The 21983-nt window shown below is 40.8% G+C and overlaps 1 long non-coding RNA gene across 1 annotated transcript in view; it reads left to right on the top strand.

Annotated features, from left to right (window-relative positions):
- Positions 1–19640, top strand: part of LOC144772108 (uncharacterized) — a 388983-nt gene extending 369343 nt beyond the window's left edge. The window contains exon 7 of the long non-coding RNA XR_013599646.1: positions 19444–19640. This is a non-coding gene — a long non-coding RNA (uncharacterized LOC144772108). The remainder of the gene's footprint in view (positions 1–19443) is intronic.
- The last annotated feature ends 2343 nt before the right edge of the window (positions 19641–21983 follow it).

The raw sequence follows: 21983 nt of genomic DNA, 5'->3' as shown, positions 1-21983 counted from the left end.
TGGGCTTCAGATTTGTGAGCTTGCAGGGAAATGTTTCGGCATTTTGAAAATGTTAAGGAAATTCCTCACTATCCTGTCTCTTGAGCATAGAAAGATTACTGTGCAGGCATTGATAGGCTCACGCCTAGATTATGCGAATGTGCTCTACTTGGGACTGCCAACCTTTCTTTTAGCGCGCCTCCAGATGGTGCAAAACTCCGCCGCAAGGGCCATTTATGGCCTTCAGCGAAGAGTGAGCGCATCGGAGTTGCTTAAAAAGCTCCACTGGCTACCTGTCTCAAGAAGGATTACTTTTAAGGCACTCACCCTTGCCTTTAAAGCGCTACACAATGTAGGGGCCAGATATATCAGGAGGTGCCTGACCTTCTATGTGCCTTCTAGAACTTTGAGATCGGCTTCTTTGGCTATGGCTTCTGTTCCTTCATTCAGACAGCTTAAGAATTGGAGGACGCTCCTTTCGATGCTTGGCACCTCGATGTTGGAATTCTCTGCCCGTCTCTCTTAGGAAAATCAGTAATTTACTGTTTTTAGGCAGGAGCTGAAGACATGGCTTTTTACCCAGTAATTTCCTTTGTTTTTGCCCTGCATTAGCCCCGGTCTCTTTTTTCTCGGGTTTTTGTCAAAGCGCCGGGACACTCCTTGGAGTAGCCGTGCGCTATAAAAGACCCGTTTTAACATAACATAACATAACATACAGTTCTGTATCACTGGCATATTGGTGAAATGTCATGCTATTATTTCTGAACAGTGTCCCAAAAGGCTCCATGTAGAGGTTTAAGATGATGAGAGACAGTATGGAGCCCTGGGGGATTCTGCAGATGAAAGAGATCTACTGGGTGCTGGAGGTGACTGGTACCACTGAGTCAGGAGGGACCCCTACTATGAATACAAAATGTAGCAAAGGCTTTTGCAAACACAGCTGCCCCACTTAGCCACTCCCAGAGCTTTCCCTCTCTTATCCAGATCACTCAGTCCAGAGCTTTGAATCAGTTTACTGTCAGAAATCACAACAGCATGTTCACATGACACAAGCAGAAATGTGTAAAACAAAAATGTGTATGGACAAAAGCTTAGACAAAAATATAGTTAATAGTATAAAACGTACAGAAATGTATCAATACTAATGAAGTACGAAACCTTAGCACCGGCATTTCCAGTCCATTTCACATACTATGTAGAACTGCGCAGATCCCCTGCATTCAGGGATCTTATCAATCCAACAGTTACGTACGTTTGGAAATAAAACATGTTTGTTAGAAATATAATACATGTGTTGAGCTAGTGTAGCAGGTCAGAGCCTCTGAAGTGGGGCAAACTCCTGATGTCCAGAGCAAAATAATTCCGATACCAGAAGCAAACGAGATGACTTGGTCATGGCAATGAACAAGAAACACCTCCTAGCCATTCATTATTGGATAGTAGAGAACTAGTTGGTAAAGAATGTTTAGAATGGCCTTGTGAAGAAGTGCTAGTAGAGGTGATTGTCTCCAGGACAGAGGTGTTAGGAAGTTTCTAAGAAGATATTATGTCCCAGATAAAGATGTCATACAGGAGACAAATAAAGATGGAAATATGGAGTTTTGAGGGTTTTCCACAGAAATGATGCTGATTTACAGCTGGAGGAGTACCAGAGCAAAGACCATGCATATACACCAGAACTCACAGGCATTCAGGTTTTGTGCTGTTCATTTATTGAATAGAGAAATTTCCTGCGACACTAATGATAATGCAATTTACTTATAATTTGCTCATTACTAAAGGACTCTGTAAGCGCTTGTCTATGGAATAAAGTTGAATGCAGAGCTGATGATTAAAAGGGATAGCATTTCAGATTCCTATGAAAATTCATAAAATGTGTTAATTTGCAAAATTTAATAAGAAGCCAGTTCCACAATCTAGCCCTTTGACAACCAAGTGTGTGACAGCTAAAATATTGTAGTTTGAATGGCTTTGGCAGCAGACAGTGTAGCCCAGTATATATATATATATATATATTACCTACTGGCGGTCGCCAGTAGGTATATATAGTTAGGATTTTTTCTCTATGGGTTTTTTGAAAATTCTATGTCTAATAACTTTGGCGTTTGTGGACGGAATTGGCTGAAATTTTCAGGAAAATGGCACATTTTGTTTCTGAGCAGCCCCTGAAAATTTTGGGGGGGTTCGTCAAGGGGGGGCCGAGAAAAAAGGGGGGTCCCAAAACGCGTTTTTCCCATGTTAATTTCCATAGGGCGGTTGGCCTCACTTTTAGCCCGAACGGCTGAATGGATTTGCACGAAACTTGGCAAAATTGTAGGGACTGGTAGCCCGATGTGCCTTTTGTAGGTCTCAATATATGTGCTCCAGTGGATTTTGAGAAATTAACGTTTAAAAAAAGATATATATCTGTAACAGCGGACCGGGCAGCGCTCTGGTTCGCGGACTTTTCGCGCAACGGAGCTTTGTGAAGCGAAGCTGATTGGTTCTCCGGCGTCTGTCAACATTCCAAACAGTCCGTAGCGGCCGCCATCTTGTCTCTCGGTAGGATCGAGAGACAAGAGGAGGTCAAAACAAAGGGGGAAATAACTATAAGGGGGCATAGTAGATCCTCGCTGACCCCCTAGGTTTGATGTGGAGGTTTTAAAAGGGCCCCGCGGGGCAAAAAAAAATAATAATAATAATAATCGAACGGCTGAATGGATTTGCACGAAACTTGGCAAAATATTAGGGACTGGTAGCCCGATGTGCCTTTGCTAGGTCTCAATATATGTGCTCCAGTGGATTTTGAGAAATTAACGTTCAAAAAAAGATATATATCTGTAACAGCGCTCCGCTTCGCGTAACGGAGGTTTGCGAAGCTGATTGGTCATTCTGTCACTGGGCTATAGTTGGGCTACATCTGGCTGATATTTGGGCTACATTTGTTTTTTTGTGTGTCTGGCGGCCATCTTTGGGCTACATTGGGCTACATTGGGCTTCATTGGGCTACATTCGGCTAATTAGCAAATAGCTCATCGCAAACTAGGAATGGTAAAGAATCGCTATTTATTCCTTAAAGTTCGCTATTTAGGAAATGCAAAAAACTTTGATGATACATATGGCGGTTCATCTCTAACAAGATAAGAAGCATAGGGATACATTTATGATGACTGGCGCATCACCAGGGATGTGTTAGTCATTCTGTGCCGCTGTTCCGTCACCTATGGTGTGCTGCATTTACAATGCGGCGCATCATGGGGCAAAAACAGCACAGATGCGTGATGTATCTGTGCCGTAAAGGTGGCGCATTGCTGGAGTTGTATCGCAAGTGTGATGAAGCTCCAGCAAGGGTCGGGGGTGCCCCTGTCGCAGGGTTTCTGTTCTCACACAGAACTGTGGACAGAGGATTGGAACCTCGGCGAATGCATTGTTGGAGTTGTATCGCAAGTGTGATGAAGCTCCAGCAAGGGTCGGGGGTGCCCCTGTCGCAGGGTTTCTGTTCTCACACAGAACTGTGGACAGAGGATTGAAACCTCGGCGAATTAGGGTGTCCCAAAACTCACGTTAGTAATCAAAAACTCCTTAGCAAGCTAGGTACAGTGTCACATTGGATATAACAAACTCTCAATGTTTAGACAATCCAGAATATGAACTTATAGTACCTCAGGATACGTGGAACTCATGAACAGTCGGTCGTTATAGATTTCTTAGAAACCAGAACATGGAGTTAAGAAGAACAGATGTGTATTTGAAATGTTTATTTACTAATGCCGTCTTCTCAGGCGTAGTACCTAAGATAATAAAAGTACACATATTATCAGTAGCAAAATTACCAGCATAGTTACTAGTACATAAAAAGTGAATGGTGATAGTATGTTAACATGCTGTAAATGAATAAGAGTTAGCAACACTTATAAGCAGCCGCGGGCCGTGGAGGGAGTTACGGTGAGGCAGGGAGGCGGGGAGGGGGAGAAGCAGGGTGGAGAATACAAGTACACATATTATCAGTAGCAAAATTACCAGCATAGTTACTAGTACATAAAAAGCGAATGGTGACAGTATGTTAACATGCTGTAAATGAATAAGAGTTAGCAACACTTATAAGCAGCCGCGGGCCGTGGAGGGAGTTACGGTGGGGCAGGGAGGCGGGGAGGGGGAGGGGCAAGGTAGAGAGGGCTCCACCCTGCTTCTCCCCCTCCCCGCCTCCCTGCCCCATCGTAACTCCCTCCACGGCCCGCGGCTGCTTATATCTCACCCTCCCTAATACACATATTATATTATTTGCTAAGAAGGTCTCTTTGTGTTGGTTTAGGGCGTGCCCATACTTTAGTGTCTTAGATTTGAAGGAATCACATCAGCATACACCAGCTCTCTCTTCATGTGAACCGCATCAACTGTTGTGTATGTGTGTTCGGCAAAGCAATATAAAACCCGCCTCATGCCCAGAATTGGCAGAAGTTGCACTTATGTTATGAGTATGAAGTCGTGGAGATCAGACCTCATAACAATTCTGTATCGTGTTGTTCTTGAAACTTTAGCACTCGCTGTACAGATATAGTTTAACAAGTAAAGCAGATAGTAGACCAATAACATATTATTCTCATGTAAACCACGATGAACTACTAGGTGGAAAGCTAAAGCAACAACTAAGTGTCGTGTGCAGAAGTTGCAAAAAAGGAAAAATGGCGTTTAAACCGGTAATGAGCCCATGCTAACTTAACACGGTGTAAAGATATCCAGGACCTAGATGACACCTCCTCATGATCCGGAAACGAACTGAATAAGATAATAGAAGTGCCATCTCATGAGAGCAGATTGCAAGTTTATATGTGGACGGTCCGCAAGGTAAAGCATTAAAACCTAGGAAAATTTAATGCTAAAGAAAAATAAAACAGCCAAGTACTTTATCGAGTCTTAAGCCAATAGGCAAGGTAAATAATAAAAACTTGACAAATAAGTCAATGAATTGTCAATGAAATGCTAGTACTCAGCATATCAAACATGAAAAAGGTCTATGACATAACTGTGTATGCAAAATAAGCTGCAACAGCCTCCAATAGGAAGTCACCGTCTTCATCCGAAAACAGTTCAGCCATCCAATTTAAAAGCGGAAAAGAACATACGTGCTCTCCCAGCACCGGATCCTCTATCACCATCAGAGGACAGCTCGGTGGGTTTTCAAGAAAGCTCTGTTCCAAGAAAGACTGTGCTGCCGCCAGTAAATTCCAGGGACCAAGTAGTCCATGCATCAATGCCACAGCCATAATCCTTTCGCCAGGACAAACCAACTCGTGAGTAATGATAGGAGTCATCAGCTGATTAAAGTCGACGTCAGGAGAAACCGGTCCGCAGAGACACAAATCAATGGCCCAATCGAAATCACAGGTCAGGCAGTGAAATACAGGCTGGACACAGGTGAAGTAGGAGAATCGAAAAGATAATCCATATGCCGTGCTTAATATCGCCAACGGCATTGTGCCATAATATTCTAGCATGCGATTGCGGAACAGTGTCAGCAGCTGCAGGGTGGGAGGTTGCATAGGAGGGACATCCATATTTAAAAATGTAAAAAAGCACAAGAGCGTCCGCTGGTAATGCAAGTAAAAATGCCAATCCACGAACCAGAGTGCAGAAAATAGAATGAAAGGAAGCAGGGATGACTCCAAAGATTTTCTCAAATGAAGTCACGAGACCACTGGTAACAACTTTAAAAAAGTGCGCCAGGGACTTTGTGGAGGATGCGTTAAAGATAGTCGGAAACATGTTGCTGAAATTGAAAGGCAAATCTTAATTGAAAAGGGTGTGCACCTCTGTACGGGTGTTCGCTATGTGAAGTACGAAAGTTTCACGGGCCGAACTCAAGGCCACCTCTCTCTGAGACAAAAGAGCTCTTATTCTTGCCATGCCGTTGAAACGTGTCCCAAGGTTGGTATTTGTGGCCAGATTGAAAACTCCCTATGTTCATGTGTGGGAGGAAATAGAACATTTCTGCAGCAAATAACCCGTTCACTTACTGTTACGATAAAAGGAATACTTTTAATTAACTCAGAACAATCTTCATTATTGAGCATCAAATAACTACCATTTTCCAACAACTTGAACGTGGGGATGATAGCAGGAACTGGCGTGCCTTGCAACACGCAAGCCATATTTGGTCGGTGTTTGTTGCATGAACCGTGTAACTGTATGTGCCTACACATTAGTGAATGATCTGGCGTCTCAGTGCATTCCTCTCCATTCAGATAAACTTCTTGATCATCTTTGAAACATCTGTATGTGTATGGAAGCGACCAGACCTCATGAAGAAAAGCACTACCTAAAGGTTCATAACGACCTATTGGTATATATTTCATACAATTTGAAAACTTATATAAAGCAAAAGGCAGCGTTATTAAACCGTGGATAAGGCATGTTGCCAAAAAACCCGCAATCCTCTGCTGATGATGTCACTGAGCATGTCATGAATGATGTAATATGTGACATCATCAGCAGTGGATTACGGGTAATGGTATCTCTAGTTTACTCCCTTATAGCTGTCTTTCTTTTAACATAAGTGTCTGTTTCCTTCCCTTATACTTACTGTTTTTGGTTCGCTTCCGGTTCGCGTACCGGCGAGCGAACTGGGAAGCGAACTAAGAGAAATAGAGGTTGGCACAGTTCCAAATATTGTACCAATTTTTTAATAACGGGGAGGTAGTTCTGAAAATAACTTTTTTTTTTATTTTTCTGAACATTTTTTTACTGTTTTTGAATTTTTCGGAACAGTTTTATATTTTTTTGGGTTCAACAGGAACAACAAAACAAAAAAAAGAAGTATTTATTATTTTGGGCGTTTCGGACAAACTTGCATATGATAGTCAATAGCTCTGTTGATCAGAGTGATGCTTTTTTCTCCGTAGGAAATGAATCCATCGCAAAATGCGCAGATGTGTTTTACATCACCAAATCTCATTTGTATATTTGGCACCATCTCCCTGCCCTCTGGTCCCGTTACTTCCGGTACAACAGATCTTCTGGCCATAATAGGGAGATTATCTAGGTCGTTCCGAAACTGTGCAGCACTGTAGTTGTTAGGATGCCACCTAGTCATATGGCGATGCATTGTGTAGTTTCCGAAACTGTATTTTTTGTCGGTCCCTCTGGACAGTCTATCTTGACATATAAGGCAAGTTACGTATCTTGCATTTACTTTTTTCTGACCTTTGGGAATTTTAAAAAATTGCCAAATGAAGTTTTCTTTCCGGTGAGACGTCCTGGGCTGCTCAGGCAAAAACTGCCTCTCTTCGTGCTCGTCCTCCTGTTCCTCTTCTTCTTCTTCTTGTTGAATTATAACTTGAGCAGGTGGTCCACTCTTCCTTGGATGTGGTGGAGGTGGTGGGGAAGCACCAGCTGAAGCTACTAAAGAAGCCATTGCTCAGTGATCACAAAGGGTCTTTCTCTCACAATGATGAAAGTCAGAGTGAGGAAAGAAGGAGGGATTTTCATCATTTGGGAAAAACAAGAGTTCTTAACCAATCAAAAGTGTTCATTTTAGATTATATGACCTAGTCTTACATCATTAGGAAACCAAAAGTGAAATGAACCAATGAAAAGTGTTATTACCAAGTCACATGACTTGCTGTGTTTACGTTAAGCGCTTTGCAGGGCCTCCCGGTTTGCTTCCAGAAACCTGCGCTTTGCGACTCGCTTCGCGTACCAGTTCGCTAACGTAGTACGTCATATGACGTATCACGCGACAACGTGAAACGTCATGCGGACGGGAGGCGTCACGATGTTGTTTTGTAACGCGGCACTTGCGGTAAAGAAACGTTTACCGGCTCGCGGTCTATTTCGCGGCATCAAGGTCAGCTAACGGGAAGCTTCCCGATTTGCGAAGCGGGAACGAAGAAAAAAAAATATTTAAAAAAAAAATTATTCATAAACATATAAAATATATTTTTGGATTTAAAGAAGAATACATTTTACAGCTACAGATATTAGCTGTTAAAAAACCAATGAAATTCACAGAAAAAAACATAGGTTATGGACCATATATAGTTAGGAATTAGCATTTACAAAACCTTGAAAATTCACTGAAAAAACCATAGGTTATAGACCATATATAGTTAGGAATTAGCATTTACAAAACCTTGAAAATTCACTGAAAAAACCATAGGTTATAGACCATATATAGTTAGGAATTAGCATTTAAAAAACCTTATTTTACTCACACAAAACCATTGAAATTCCATATATAGTTAGTTGCACTAACTATATATCGCGCACCCGCAATCCACTGCTGATCATGTCACATATTACATCATTCATGACATGGTCAGTGACATCACTGATGACATCACTGATGACATCTCAAATGACATCACTGATGACATCTCATTTGACATCATTCTTGTGCTAATACGATAAACCTCTTCAGACTCTAATATAACCTTAGATACACTCAGTGTATACAGACACTCACACACTGCCACTCATCCATGGAGTTACTCACACACCCAGTCAGTCATGCAAAGAAACAATCTCACCTCCATTTCTTCAACTATACAGTTAAACACACCTTACTTATTGAAACATATACTAACACATATTTACTCTCTTATACAATCCCTGATACAAGTTCACAATGATCGATACAAACACTCACTCATTCAGTGGCTCTCATGCACAGTTATTTATATATGCCAACTCTCACATGTACTGTGTTTTACATATGTACTTACTATGACATGTAGCATTGAGATATCCATTCACTCATCAATACACTCATGCACACAGTCAACTGCCCATGTAGCTGTTTCCACATGCACTCTTGAACTCATACACCTAGTGAATAAACTGCTCACACATCTATGCATAGAGTCACACACCTTCCAGCCACCCCCACACAAACTCAATCTCCCATAGAAATACTTGGGCAACCAATTAATAACACATATAGCCTCTCGTATAGCTAATTACAGAACAACAGACATAATGATGCACAAATTAAGACAGTTTAGTCACTAACCAATGCATTCAGTGAGACACATTTAATCACTCACTCATACAGTCAGTCATGCACCTACTAAATCCTTCATCCAGACACTTATACATCCACTCAAGACATATTTTAACTTTACAGAAAAATACAGTCACTGGATGTTGTCATCAGTGATGTCATTTGAGATGTCATCAGTGATGTCATCAGTGATGTCACTGACCATGTCATGAATGATGTAATATGTGACATGATCAGCAGTGGATTGCGGGTGCGCGATATATAGTTAGTGCAACTAACTATATATGGAATTTCAATGGTTTTGTGTGAGTAAAATAAGGTTTTTTAAATGCTAATTCCTAACTATATATGGTCTATAACCTATGGTTTTTTCAGTGAATTTTCAAGGTTTTGTAAATGCTAATTCCTAACTATATATGGTCTATAACCTATGGTTTTTTCAGTGAATATATATATATATATAGCCGGGAAGTCTCGGTTTCCTCTGTCCTTGTAAGCAAGATTTGATGTACATATAGCCATAAGTCTCCCCAGGGGTCCTACCTTGCTGTGTTACTGTGTCAGCCTAAAGGATGACGTCGGGCCTGAACTTTATACACAGATATTATACAGGAGATGGTTGTCCTGCTGTGCTTCCAAGAAACCTCATGCATAATGTATGAGATTCGAACTAGGGAACAACCTGCGTTCTGAATGCAGTGTTGAAACTAGGTAAATGGTCAGTCCTTAAGAACCGTTATGTAGGGAAGAATATAGGTGAACGGTTGCAATGTTACCTGTGCCGATATGGGGTACCTATATGGAATATAACACTTTCTTTCTTTCTTTCTTCCTTTCTTTCTTTCTTCATGTCTTTGAAAGGGCGAGATTTTGATCGATACCTTATATCTATTGATCCAAACCTCGATCTGGTCGACTGAACCTTTGTTGCCTGTCTGTAAGGAAAGAAAGTGCACCTATTTCCAAGCTAGTTCACCCAAGAAAGGACTCTACTCCCAAAGATCACGGACAACTTCTAGTTTTCAAAAGTTTATTGTAAAGATATAATGAGCTGCAAATACAGGCATCTCAGAATGAGATTCACGAGATACACAGGTCCAATTACATACATGTGCTCTCGAAAAGCCCTCAGACGAGCAACAGAAATCACTAACACAAGTTCTAAGAATAATAAAGCTATCAGCATGGACGCATATCTCTCCTTCATTTAGGTTGGAGGAAAACAAACACAGGTTAGGCGTCCCTACCCTGTTCTAGATGGTATCCCTACTTAACCAAATCCCAACCTAACAAAGGTGTCAGCAGTGAATGACCCCCAAGGGAAGTCACTCACTCTAAGTCTCTTGGTGAAAACCTAAAGTTCTCCAGTCATGACCCCTCACTGCCTACCCATCCGCTCTCTAAAGGGTCCTCAGGTATCTGCTCTAACTCCACCCAGGGGTGCTGTCCCTAATACAAAACAGTCAACAACATTTGAGACGCCCCTTGCGGAACGCCCCTCACGTGGTGCAACTTCTGGCTTTTTCCATGATGCTTTGTCTTGGGCCTCATGCGTTAGAGTTGACCTTGCTTCTCAGGCTCTTCTCCGGCCCGCTGATACCCCTTAAACATTCCAAAACCCTCCTCCATGTCTGGGCCGTCTACTGAACAGACCTCTATTCATTCATTTATAATTGGATCCCCCCTTTCCTGTTGCAGACAGATATCTGTAGCCAAGAACCCAACTCTCATATACTTCTAAAAAGAAAAAGGCTTGCAACATTTCTCAGCCCAGACATGTACGTGTAAATCAATGCTAAAACATTTCAGGCCTACAATATTTCTCATTATGATTATAATATTCAACTTCTTCATTTAATTAAAGCATGTTAATACTCTTATTCTATTATTAAGTAAACATTTCTATAAATCATGGCCTATTAAATGCAATGACCAAAAACCTTAATATAATCTGTGTCGTGAAAAGAACCATCTTCCCTTTCCCTCCAGCTCTGGCTCTGAGGCCTACCACGTTCTGCGTTTAACCGCATACCATCTTATGTTTTAGCAGCTTCACGACATGGATTCAAAAATACTCACATCTAATAAAATCATATAATGTCACACATTTCTGTATTAGTTCCACTTCTACTTAAATCTCTACATTAGCTATACATTCAGAATATATTTGCAGATACTATTAGCACTCATGGCATTTCTCCTCATGATTTGTGCTTACTACAGGTAAGTGTGATGTACTCATACATTTAAGTCAGTTTGCGCTCTCTCATCTTTCTTTTTTCTTTCTTTTTTTTGGATTCTTTGCTTCTATCATTCATGCTTTCATTCTTTGTTTCCTTCATTCCTTCTTTCTTTTCTTCATTCTTTATTTTTTTTTCTCCTTTCCTTTTTCCATCCTTTCTTTTTTCCTTACTTTCTCTTTTGCCTTCTTTCTTTCGTTCTTTCTTTCTTTCTTCCTTTCTTTCTTTCCTTCTTTCCTCCTTTCTTTCTTTCTTTTTGGCCTTCGTTCCTTCTCACTACCTTTTTTTTTGTCTTCTTTTTTTCCTTCCTTTTTCCCCCTTTCCTTTTTCTTGTTCTTCTATATTTCCATCTTTCTTTCTTGCTTTCTTTCTGCCTTTCTTTTTTTTGCCTCATATCCTTTTTATTCCCTTCTTTTTTGTTTTGTTTGTTCTTACTTTTTGTCTCCTGTACTTTTTCTTCCCTTCATTCTTTCTATTTTCCTTCTCTTTCATTCATTCCATCTTTATTTATGTTACCATCTTTCTCTCTTTTCTGCATTCTTTGCTTTTTTCTTTCCCTCTTCCTTTTCTTTATTTTTTCTTTTATTCTACCTTTTTTTAATACCTTCTTTTCTTTCCTTATTTCCTGCTTTCTTTCTTTCTTTCTTTCTTTCTTTCTTTCTTTCTTTCTTTCTTTCTTTCTTCCTTTCCTTCTATATTTCCTTCTTGGCTTTTTTTATGCACCTTTATTTCTTGCATTCTGTACACTTTATCTGTCTGACTTTTTTTCTTTTTTGCCTTCTTTTGTTTTGCTTTTGTTCTTTCATTTTTACCTTCTTTCTTTCTTCCTTTCGTTCTATATTTCCTTCTTTCTTTCTATTTAGCTTTCTTACCTTCTTTCATTTTTACCCTTTCTCCCTTTTTCTCTGCTCTTTTCTTTTTACTTTCTTTCCTTTGCTCTTTCCTTTTGACTTTTTTCCTTTTTCTTTCCTTCCTTTCAGACAACTTTTGGCCCATTCAGGCAGATACGCCTCCGATACCAGCGGTAGCAGTGCTTAATCTGGGGGTCGTTTTTGACAACGAGTTGATTCTGGAAAAACAAGTGAATAAAACAGTTAAAACCTGCTTCAGCCTCATCAAAGCTTTGCAGAAAATCCTCCCTATGTTACCTTTGTCAGCCAGGGATCTAGTAGTTAGAAGTATTATTTTGAGCCGTTTGGACTACTGCAATGACTACTGCAATGCCTTGCTCCTCGGTGCGCCCAATTTCCTCATTATGAAATTGCAAAGAATACAGGCAATAGCCGCAAAGTTAGCTTTAAAGAGGACACAAGGTGATTCTGTCTCTGTGGCTCTCAATGATCTCCACTGGCTCACTCTAGCTCAGAGAATTCACTTCAAATCATTATGCATTGTCTTCAAGGCCCTTCATGGACTTGGACCTTTGCCACTGCAGAAAATTTTTGCCTGGCACTCCCCATCACAAAACCTACGTTCTTCCACTGCTCATCTGGTATGTACCGCCAGAATAAGAACCTCCAGGTTTGGGGGGAGTGCATTTAGCTGTGCGGCTGCCCATCTGTGGAACAATCTCCAGCCCAATATCAGACAAATAGAAGAGTTCCTTCAGTTTAGGAAACAACTTAAACCTGATCTCTTCCCTATAATGTAGTGCTGGTTATTCATCCGGTGGGTAAATTTGTGCATTTAGAGGAACCTCTGTCATTCTCAGTGCCACGATGCCTGTGGGGTGATAGTGTGCTTTAGACATTTTGATTATATTACATTACATTCTTTTCTCATGTGTTGCTGTTTTTGTATCCTATATTTATTTTCCTTCTTTCTTTATTTTCAGTCGTCTTTGCTTCTTTGCTTTTTTCTTTTATTCCTTCTATGTTTCTTTCTGCTTTCTTTTTTCCTTTCTTTCTTTCTTTTCTCTTCTTTTCCCTTTCTTTCCTCTATTCTATCTTTTCTGACCTCTTTCCTTTTTTCTTTTCCTCTTTTTTCGCTTCTTTTAATATGCTTGCTTTCCTCCTTCTTCTGGCCTTGTTTTTTTCGTATTCCTTGTTTTTGCCTTCTTTTTTCCATTTTGCCTCTTTTTTCCTTTTTGCTTCCTTCCTTTTTGCCCTTCTTACTTTCTTTTCGTCTGTCATCCTTCCTTCTTTCTGCCTCCCTTCCTTTTCTCCCTTCCTTTCTTCCACCCTTCCTTTCTTTCTTGTTTTCTTTCTCAAACATGAAGCTAGCAACCAGTTACAGACTGATGGTTTTTTAGTTCTTTTGTAGACACAACCGTTTGATTTTACTAAAAGTATGTGTAACATAGTTACTTGTATTGTTCAACCAGACTTTATCCAGTGGTCCCGGATTGTGTCATTCACATTTTTCATTCACACTCTCTAGCATGCATCAAGGGGAAATGTTCGACCATTTCAGCCATTGAGTGACTTTATTATGAATTATGGCATGTTGCAATTTCACATGGTGCCCATTGACACATAAAGTAGTTCCCTTCAGCGCTGGGTGTACCATAATAATGTGCTCTTTTCTAAGAGCAAAAACACTTTTGCCTTTAGCCTTTGTTTCTTTTAATTTTTTTAGATTTAAAGAGGTCGTTATGTGAACAATACACTTTTGCAAAAACAAAAATTGGTAAAAGGTTTGGGGCCAACACCGGACCCACAGGCTTTGCCAATGCTTGTTACCTTTGTACCTTTGTACTGGGAATGAAAATAGGGCTTACTGGTTTTCGTTTACCGCATGAGAGCCCAATGCTTTGCATGCAAAACAGGTTGATTGCTATATTTTGAACTCATTGAAATGTCATTGTGAAGCATGTTCTTATGATCATGTAATGTCTACTTGGCTTAGAGGCACAGACTATCATGAAAGCCGTAGTTCTTTCCTTATTTTACTCTCGCAATATCTCTTAAAATTACCCAGTGTGCAGGCATTTCCCTCAGCAGAAAGCTTTGTCTTCCCTTGGACGCATACTTAGCTGATCTGTATCCACAGTTTAATTTTGCATGGTTTTTGTACCCATATGTTCTATACTTTAACAAGATCTCCCATTTTTTCTCTTCTTTTGCATTATATTTAAAGAACCCTTCACCATCCTCATTCTCAGTAATTCCTCATCAATGAAAGATAGAGCTGGAAACTGTGCACGCTGTCATGGCTCTCAGCGCTTGGAAAGTTCATTTAAAAAAACGCAGTGCATTATCATGTGTGCACATCCATCCTCTTACTAACGAGGCTCCTCTCTCCCTGGCAGAGCGCGTGCAGTTCAGAAAAGATCTCTACAGGCTTCAAGGAGGGTTTATGAGAGGAGAAGGGGGTTTATGTCATGGTTTAAGGAATTTCATGGGTTGCACTGTATTTGGAAGTCTTCAGTAGCCCAAGATGGCGGTAAAAGGACACTGTGATAACAACCTCTTTCACAAAGGGCAGAACCCCTCACATGCTATGGCCCCTGGCCTTGTAATAGTATGGAAGTAGAGCCAAGCACAAATCAGGCATGCCTAATGAAGGAGCCGAATTCCGTTTTCTATATTCGCTCTAGAACCTCGAGTCAATGGTACTTTTTTTCAGCCTGAAAATGTGTGGGGGGGGGGGAGAGAAACCATTGGCTGGTCAATAATTTCAATTCCAATTCACTATGACTCTTAAGAATAGCAGACTACCAAATAAGGTTACTTGATTTACTACAAAGCCACAAATAACTGGACGTACAGGCACCCTCAAGATGAGGGTGTAGAAATGCATTGGAGCTAATACAAAGCCAAATCTGCGAATGAAATTATGGCGGTGCAACATGCACAGAATAAGTATTTCGAGTATCAGGATATAAAAGATTAGGAAACAAACATCCATATTTGCGTGGCAGTATCATTTAAGGTGTCAGTGTATGAAGTCTTCCTAGGAAGTTTCCCCACACCATTTGGGTCAATCAGCATGAAGCTACTAAGCCAGAATTTGTTCTAAGATGATCTCTCTCTCTAGGCAAGCCCGAGTTCTCCCCCTGGATATGATACATCAAAAAGCACGGGTACTGTCTCCGGCTCCTTCCCGGGTCACACCATCCAGTCAGGCCACCTGCTCATAGGTACCATCCCATTGGGCAGCGATGGTCCTGAGCTCAGCTAGATGACCTTGATTCCCAGGCTCTCTTTGATGAGAAAGTACAACAGTTCTCCACTATCACTATCAACGCTCAATGTATTCCCTTCTCTCCTTGACTAACTTCTAAAACAGAGAAATTTTTCTAGCTAACTAGGATGATTCTTCCACCTGCGACAGGAACATTAGAAAAAACAGAATCCAACGTGGACATGTGTTTCAACTATTAATTCTAATGCAAGAGCCTCCAGGGAAAATGCATTTCAGACCTACAGAATTCAGCTAACATAAGAGAATTGGAACAGGAGCTTTACGAATTTACATAGGAAATGAGGCACGTTTAATTAATATTCCTAACTACATATACAATGACACAATTAATAAACACCTTCAGTAATAAATGGTCATGAGTTGCACGAAACAAGTGCTTCTGTTAGTGTTTCTGCTGGTTACATTTAATTATTTCACATTAATTCTTCACATATTCTATACGATAGCCTAAATACGTCACATTCATGTTACCATATTACAAAATTCTAACACTTAGGTTAAGACAACATAAGATTATATGCAGATGCAGTGAACACGTGTTATGATAATGCACCCCTACAATAAAAAATGGATATTGCTCTACATAACTAACAAGAAACAGACTTTGTCCAAGCCCTGCCTAGCTGGCATTTTCTGCTCACGGGGTGTTTTCTTGAAAGGCTAGAACCACAGAATGCACAGGAGGTGGAATGGCAACAAAGACAGACCCTTGCGGATATGGAGCACTGGACAACACATACTACACATTTGGGAAGCCCCAGTATTGGGGGGAAACTTACAATACAGTTGCCATGTAAATTGTCAGTCCAGGTTCTTCAGAGAAGGTGGTGACAGGGGACACTCGGCTTTCTTAAAAAAAAAAAGGGGCAGATTTACAATAACTGGCGCATCCCTGCATATCAGCAGGGATGCGCCAGGTATTGTGTGTCCTGGCTCCGCCACCATAGACGTGCCGCATTTACAATGCTGCGCACCATGGGGCAAAAACGGACAGAAGCGTGATGCATCTGTGCCGTAAAGACGGCGCATTGCTGGAGTTGCATCGCAAGCGCGACGCAGCTCCAGCAAGGCTCTGGGGTGCCCTATCTTTACAATGCTGCATCAATCCTTACACCTGCTTCAAGCAGGCGCAGGGTTTTGACGCAGCATGGGCTCAAAAGTGACTGAGTGAAATCTTGTGCTTTGGAGTTCCTGTGCCGAAACGCCCTCCCCTGCGCAGGAACATCTACTTCTGGCACAGGGCTTTACAATGTGATGCATCGCCCAGATGCGTCACGTTGTAAATATCCCACAGCATGTCACTGGTTTTGCGCCGCTGCATCACAAAAGTGACGCAACGGCAGCGTAAAAGAGGCGCAAGGGGCTTGTAAACCTGCCCCAGAATGCTTAGGGTCCCAATCAATCCGTGGAAAAGATACCAAGTGCTCAAAAGAAAGTGGAGGCTTCTCACTGAAGCCTCCTTGACTCTCTGGATAGGCGTGGATGACTAGTCCAAGGCTAACTTCAAGGGGTTTGCATGGAGAATTTATGGGTTCAGGGCAACCGTTAACATAATCACAAAAAAATATGGCTATCAAGCCAGTGCTGTGTGACAAAACACAATATACCAATGTAACCAATATTAAACCAGGTGTCTCACTATGAGAATAATAACCACACACAAGAGAGGGAGTGAAGAGGTTCTGTAAGCTGTGGACTCAGCCTCCTTTATAAATTGCGAAAAAACAAAGACCGCACTTCACTCATAGTAGATGCTGTCCTTTCGGAATTGGTTCTAAAGTGAGTGTTTAGAAGACAATAGGTTTTCCTAAAAATGTATAGGAAAACAAAATGTTTTGTTAAAATAACCATCACTCACCAAAAGGTCCCTTGGTGGCATGCTTCATCACTGGGTTCTTCCTGCCCCGCTGTGGGACGGGCATGATGCGACCGACAGAGACATGGGAGCACTTATTAGTGAGGTGATTCAATGTGTTGGTGTGAGAGTGGAAGGGTCAGAGGCAATGTAGTGAGTTACAAAATACCTGCCTGCGTGGAAACTACCTTTAATACTCCCTATAGCTGGTATTAGTAAAAACGGGCAGAGGAGGATGTATGCTATAATGGGCTGTTTCCTCCCTGGTCTACATGTTTCAAAGCCTTCCCCTTGGCCTCTCTTCAGGACGAAAGTGGTTGATCCCTGAACCACTCTACAAGAAATCAATGTGGTATGCCTGATCAATGTCATAGTCTAGTGTGCATATTGTAAAACATGCAGTCATACAATACCTAAATAGTATATTCTGTAACTTAATCTGGACGGATAGCATAAAACATGATTATCACAGCGATATATGCTTTTCAAAGACCACATCACCAAACTTGTGAAACTTGTGGAAGGTCACTTAGTGATGTATTTTCACTCGTATACGATTACTCATAGTTCATTCATGTGGGCGCAGTGCTGCCCTTAGTCATGACGTACAAGACAATACAAGACAAATTACAAAAAACACACACTCTAAATGGGCCGCCATCTATATTTATCAAATCCATATTTGGTGATCTTGTGGTGTCACCGTGCTATAAACACGAGAGAGAAATCATGTGACTGTCTGCCTGGAGAGATAATATGTGAGATAAATGTAAAAAATCTTAAAGACGTGTGCACACAATATGTGTGAACATCCCAGTATTTGGGCACTCCCTCTGGTTCTTCATATATGAGAAGACTCCATTATTTTCATGAGTTTCTTTATTTTCAGTATTAGTAACGATTTTTTATGTTTTCATAATGTAGATTCAATTCATCAACATCATTTTAATTGTTTTCATAATCATAAATGCTCCAATGCATTTCGGGCAGATTGCCCTTTCTCAGGGAGCTCGATTAAGTGTTCAAAAGGGGACTCGCAAAGTCTCCGTGTGTGTTGTCGGCTGAACGCAACTCACTGGAGTAAATGTAAAAAACACACAATGAGAAAACATACATTTTTGGAGCTAAACTAAGGCCCCATGAGCTTAAACACAGGAGGTGAGCAGTGCTTGTAGTCAAAGACTGTGGCAATCAAAGGGTTTAATGATAAGAAATGAAATCCTCAAAAATGGTACCTCATAAATGAAATTACTCGTTGCCTAGGGAGATCAGCAGTGCCGTACTTACATTGTCGAAGCTGCTCTCACCCAAGCAGCCTACCCGTGGCTCCGATGAACGAGGTTTGTATGCGATGACTCTGTTTAAGTAACCAGTAGCCTCTGCATTGTACGTGAGCGTGTGTGTATGCACTGAAATGCTAACCGCACAAAAATGGCTGCCCCCTGGGTGGACTAACTGGTTCTTGGTAGTCACGGTGACTTCAGTGAGTGACGCGCATGAGCGTCACGAAAGCTAGAATATGAACAGTCACAAAATGGCCACCGCACTGTAGCGGTACTTCCTGGTTAGTTATTATTATTACGGCTGCAAGTACGCGGATGCGCCCTACTCACTTTAATAAAAGAAATATGAAAAAAATATTTCACATGAATGAAGTCACATCTGGAAGTCACCGCGAGTACCAAGAACCAGTTAGTCCACCAAGGCGGCAGCCATTTTTGTGCAGTTAATGTTTCAAATGAGCACTCCCTGAACTCTCATGGACCATAGATGTAACAGTATGGCACCCTTCTAAAACTCTGTATTTTTCTGGGTGCCAGTCAAAAAAATGAGTAGTCAATAAAGGGGATGGAATGAAAAAAATCTTCCTAAATGCGTTCACCAGATGGATAATTGTTCCACTGTATTAAAATTGAAGATAGCCTTTGGCAGTTTGGAAATCAGGCTTTCGAAACTTCATATTCCAGTTGACTTTGCAGCAAAATAGGTTGTGGTTCTGAGGGTAGACTAGGATATCATGAATATGTGGTTTCAATTTCAAAGTTTAAAAGACAGGATGAATCCTTCAGATGCGAGGCATCTTCAGGCGAATAGTTGCAGTTGTCAAAGCACCATGAGAAGGAAGAGAAACCTACTTTAACACTGGGAGGCGAGGAAGATAAAATAGCTCTAGGCTCATATTCTTTCATCTTGACCTTAGAAAGATGGCATAACCTTTCAAAGACTAATTGTTATTATTTTCACAGATGTTTCATATAAAGTTTATCTGCTGGAACTAAGAGTCAATGTGAAATGGAGAAAGAAAAAGTCTTAAATGGAAAACAGAAAACTGGTTAAACAATAGCATCACTATGAGTTGGACTGTTATAAAAAAAATTGTGACTGGCAAATCAGAAGTTCAGTCGGCTTGAATGGCATTGCAGTAAAAATAAAGACTCTCTTCTGAACCCTGATTAGTTTGTTTTGTTTGCCCATTTGACAGGGGGGATAACCACAAGAAAGAACTTCGTCATTTCATAGTGCATTGCAAAGAGCTCTCCAAAAGCATGAACACAATTGGGTTTCTTTATCAGAAAGTTTTGCATTCGTTAGGCCATAAAGACTAACAATCAACACTAATCAATGTAACTGAAAATCCTTCTGAGAGTGGAAGATATACAATCAGCATTGTCTACAAATATGGATTGTTACGATTTGTTTTGAGCACAAGTGAGGTAAGGAATGGCATGTATAACAGAATAGACTGTAGACCATTAGACAAATTGCCATGACAAGAGCTTGTGAAGCTGTTTACTTCTCGATGGCCTGGGATGGAAGAATAATGGCATGTGCATCACATCAAGTTTAGGGGTTGGTGGAGTTCACAGAGTTTCACTCCTCAGAATTCTGCAAAGTTACATAAAAACTCCACCAGATTCCACGGTGTTCTGCGAGCGGGCAGAATTCATCACGCGCGTTGCTCACACTGATATTTAGTGCTGAGAGCGTGAACGGCAGCACACGGCACGCCAGAGGGCGCTTCTTCTTTCTGCTGCTCCAGAAGACTTCTACTCAAGCGTCAGCTTTCTCAATGCGAATGGTCGCGTCCTGACACAACTGCCCACGTTGAGAAAAATCTCACCAGGTGACATTCTAGCACTTGAAATCCAGGCTTAGGGCTGCACATTTTTACTCGCCAACTTAACATTGTCATGTGCTAAGCCTCAAAACATTTGAACACTCCTTAGCACTCGTTTACAGTATTCCGCACAGATTTGCACATGTGTATTTCATTCATACATAAATTCTGTAAGATTAAAAATTTTGAGTTCCTCGTCATGTAGGTTGTTCCGCGAGTGTTGTTTTTTAATTTTGATAGATGTTACAGCCAACACGTGTTTCGTCAGTAGGGAATGTAACCCTTGACTTTTTCAAGGCTGTTAAGTGATAAAATAACATTTGTAACCATCATAGTTTTGGTCTTAAAATTGTAACTTGTTATACATCATTGTATGTTACATCGGTAAGAAGTGGTGGGTTTTATTTACAGTGCTCATATACATTTGTGGATGTTAAACTAATGGAAGTTGTGTTCAGAGACCAACTTCAGTTGTACATAATTTACCCTCTGGATATCTAGGGTTTTCTCAGGTGCACCCATTGAGATATGGAGAAACCAGTGATTGGTCGAGTCATGCTTTTCAGATGTGATTGTGTATTGTGAGACTATTATTTGGGGGGGTGAGGGCTTGAATTGTGAGGTTGAGAGTAGAACTATAGTGGCATGCATACTATTAAACTGAAATAAGTGCTCGGGGTACCTATTTTCCTCGAGTGTTCCTTTTTCTGTGTAATGAAAAGGAATCAAGAAGACATGTTTTAGATATATTCGCATTTCCTATGAGCGTAACAACTATGTTGTATTTTCTCCAGACTGTTTAGTCGCAGTTACTCACCTTCCTTGCGGTGATAATTCCAACCCTCGAAGGGGTTTCTGTTAGGGGACTTCGGTCCGTTAGTGGGTTTTTTCTTCTGTTTATTGCCACAGTATCGGTTTTTATTGAGGTAGCTGGAAGTCAATATGAAATTTATTAGGACTTATTTTGTTATAAATTTCTTAGTAGTGCTCCTACGCATTTCTACTGAATTGTCTGTCAGCATAAGCTGTGGTGGGAAAGGAGCCCCTATATGACTGCTCAACTTGCCAGTTAGCCCATAATAAGTGAGTAATACCTCATCTTCACAGTCAGTTAAAGATAGTAATAATCGGGCATCCACAATGTCTTGTATACAATAATCACCAGTTGTCATCATACCCAAATTTTGCTGCAATTCTTTATTTGCTGTTTTATGCATTTCGAAATGTTTTTTCAATTTTAAGCGTCTTGTGAACTTGAACAAGTCAATTTTGGTTTTACAGAAATCACCAACATCATTCGGACAAAAACTCATGCCTTTTTCTAGCACAGAAATCATATCATCTGTCAGTTCAGAGTCACTCAGATTCATTACAGTTACATTTCTTATTTCTTCTGGTTCTGATTCCAGGACCTGGTTCTCACGCCTTGTCTGTCTTGACCTGTTGCCACCCCTTTTGCCTCTCCTTGTTTTCCTTGCTGACCTGTATTCCTGTTCTCTCTGTTTACCTTTTTTATTCTGTTGATTTCCAATAAAAAACTATTGTTAGGGTCAGTTATGCCTCTGGCTCCCATCTGTCCCTCACTTTCACTTTCGGTTGAATTAATGGTGTCTATGGATGTTGAGCTTGATCCTACCGAAGTGGTTTCACTCTGGTTTTGGGTGTTTG

Source organism: Lissotriton helveticus, chromosome 8 (assembly GCF_964261635.1).
Source record: "Lissotriton helveticus chromosome 8, aLisHel1.1, whole genome shotgun sequence".
Taxonomy (NCBI): domain Eukaryota; kingdom Metazoa; phylum Chordata; class Amphibia; order Caudata; family Salamandridae; genus Lissotriton; species Lissotriton helveticus.
This window is presented reverse-complemented; position numbering and strand designations above follow the sequence as displayed.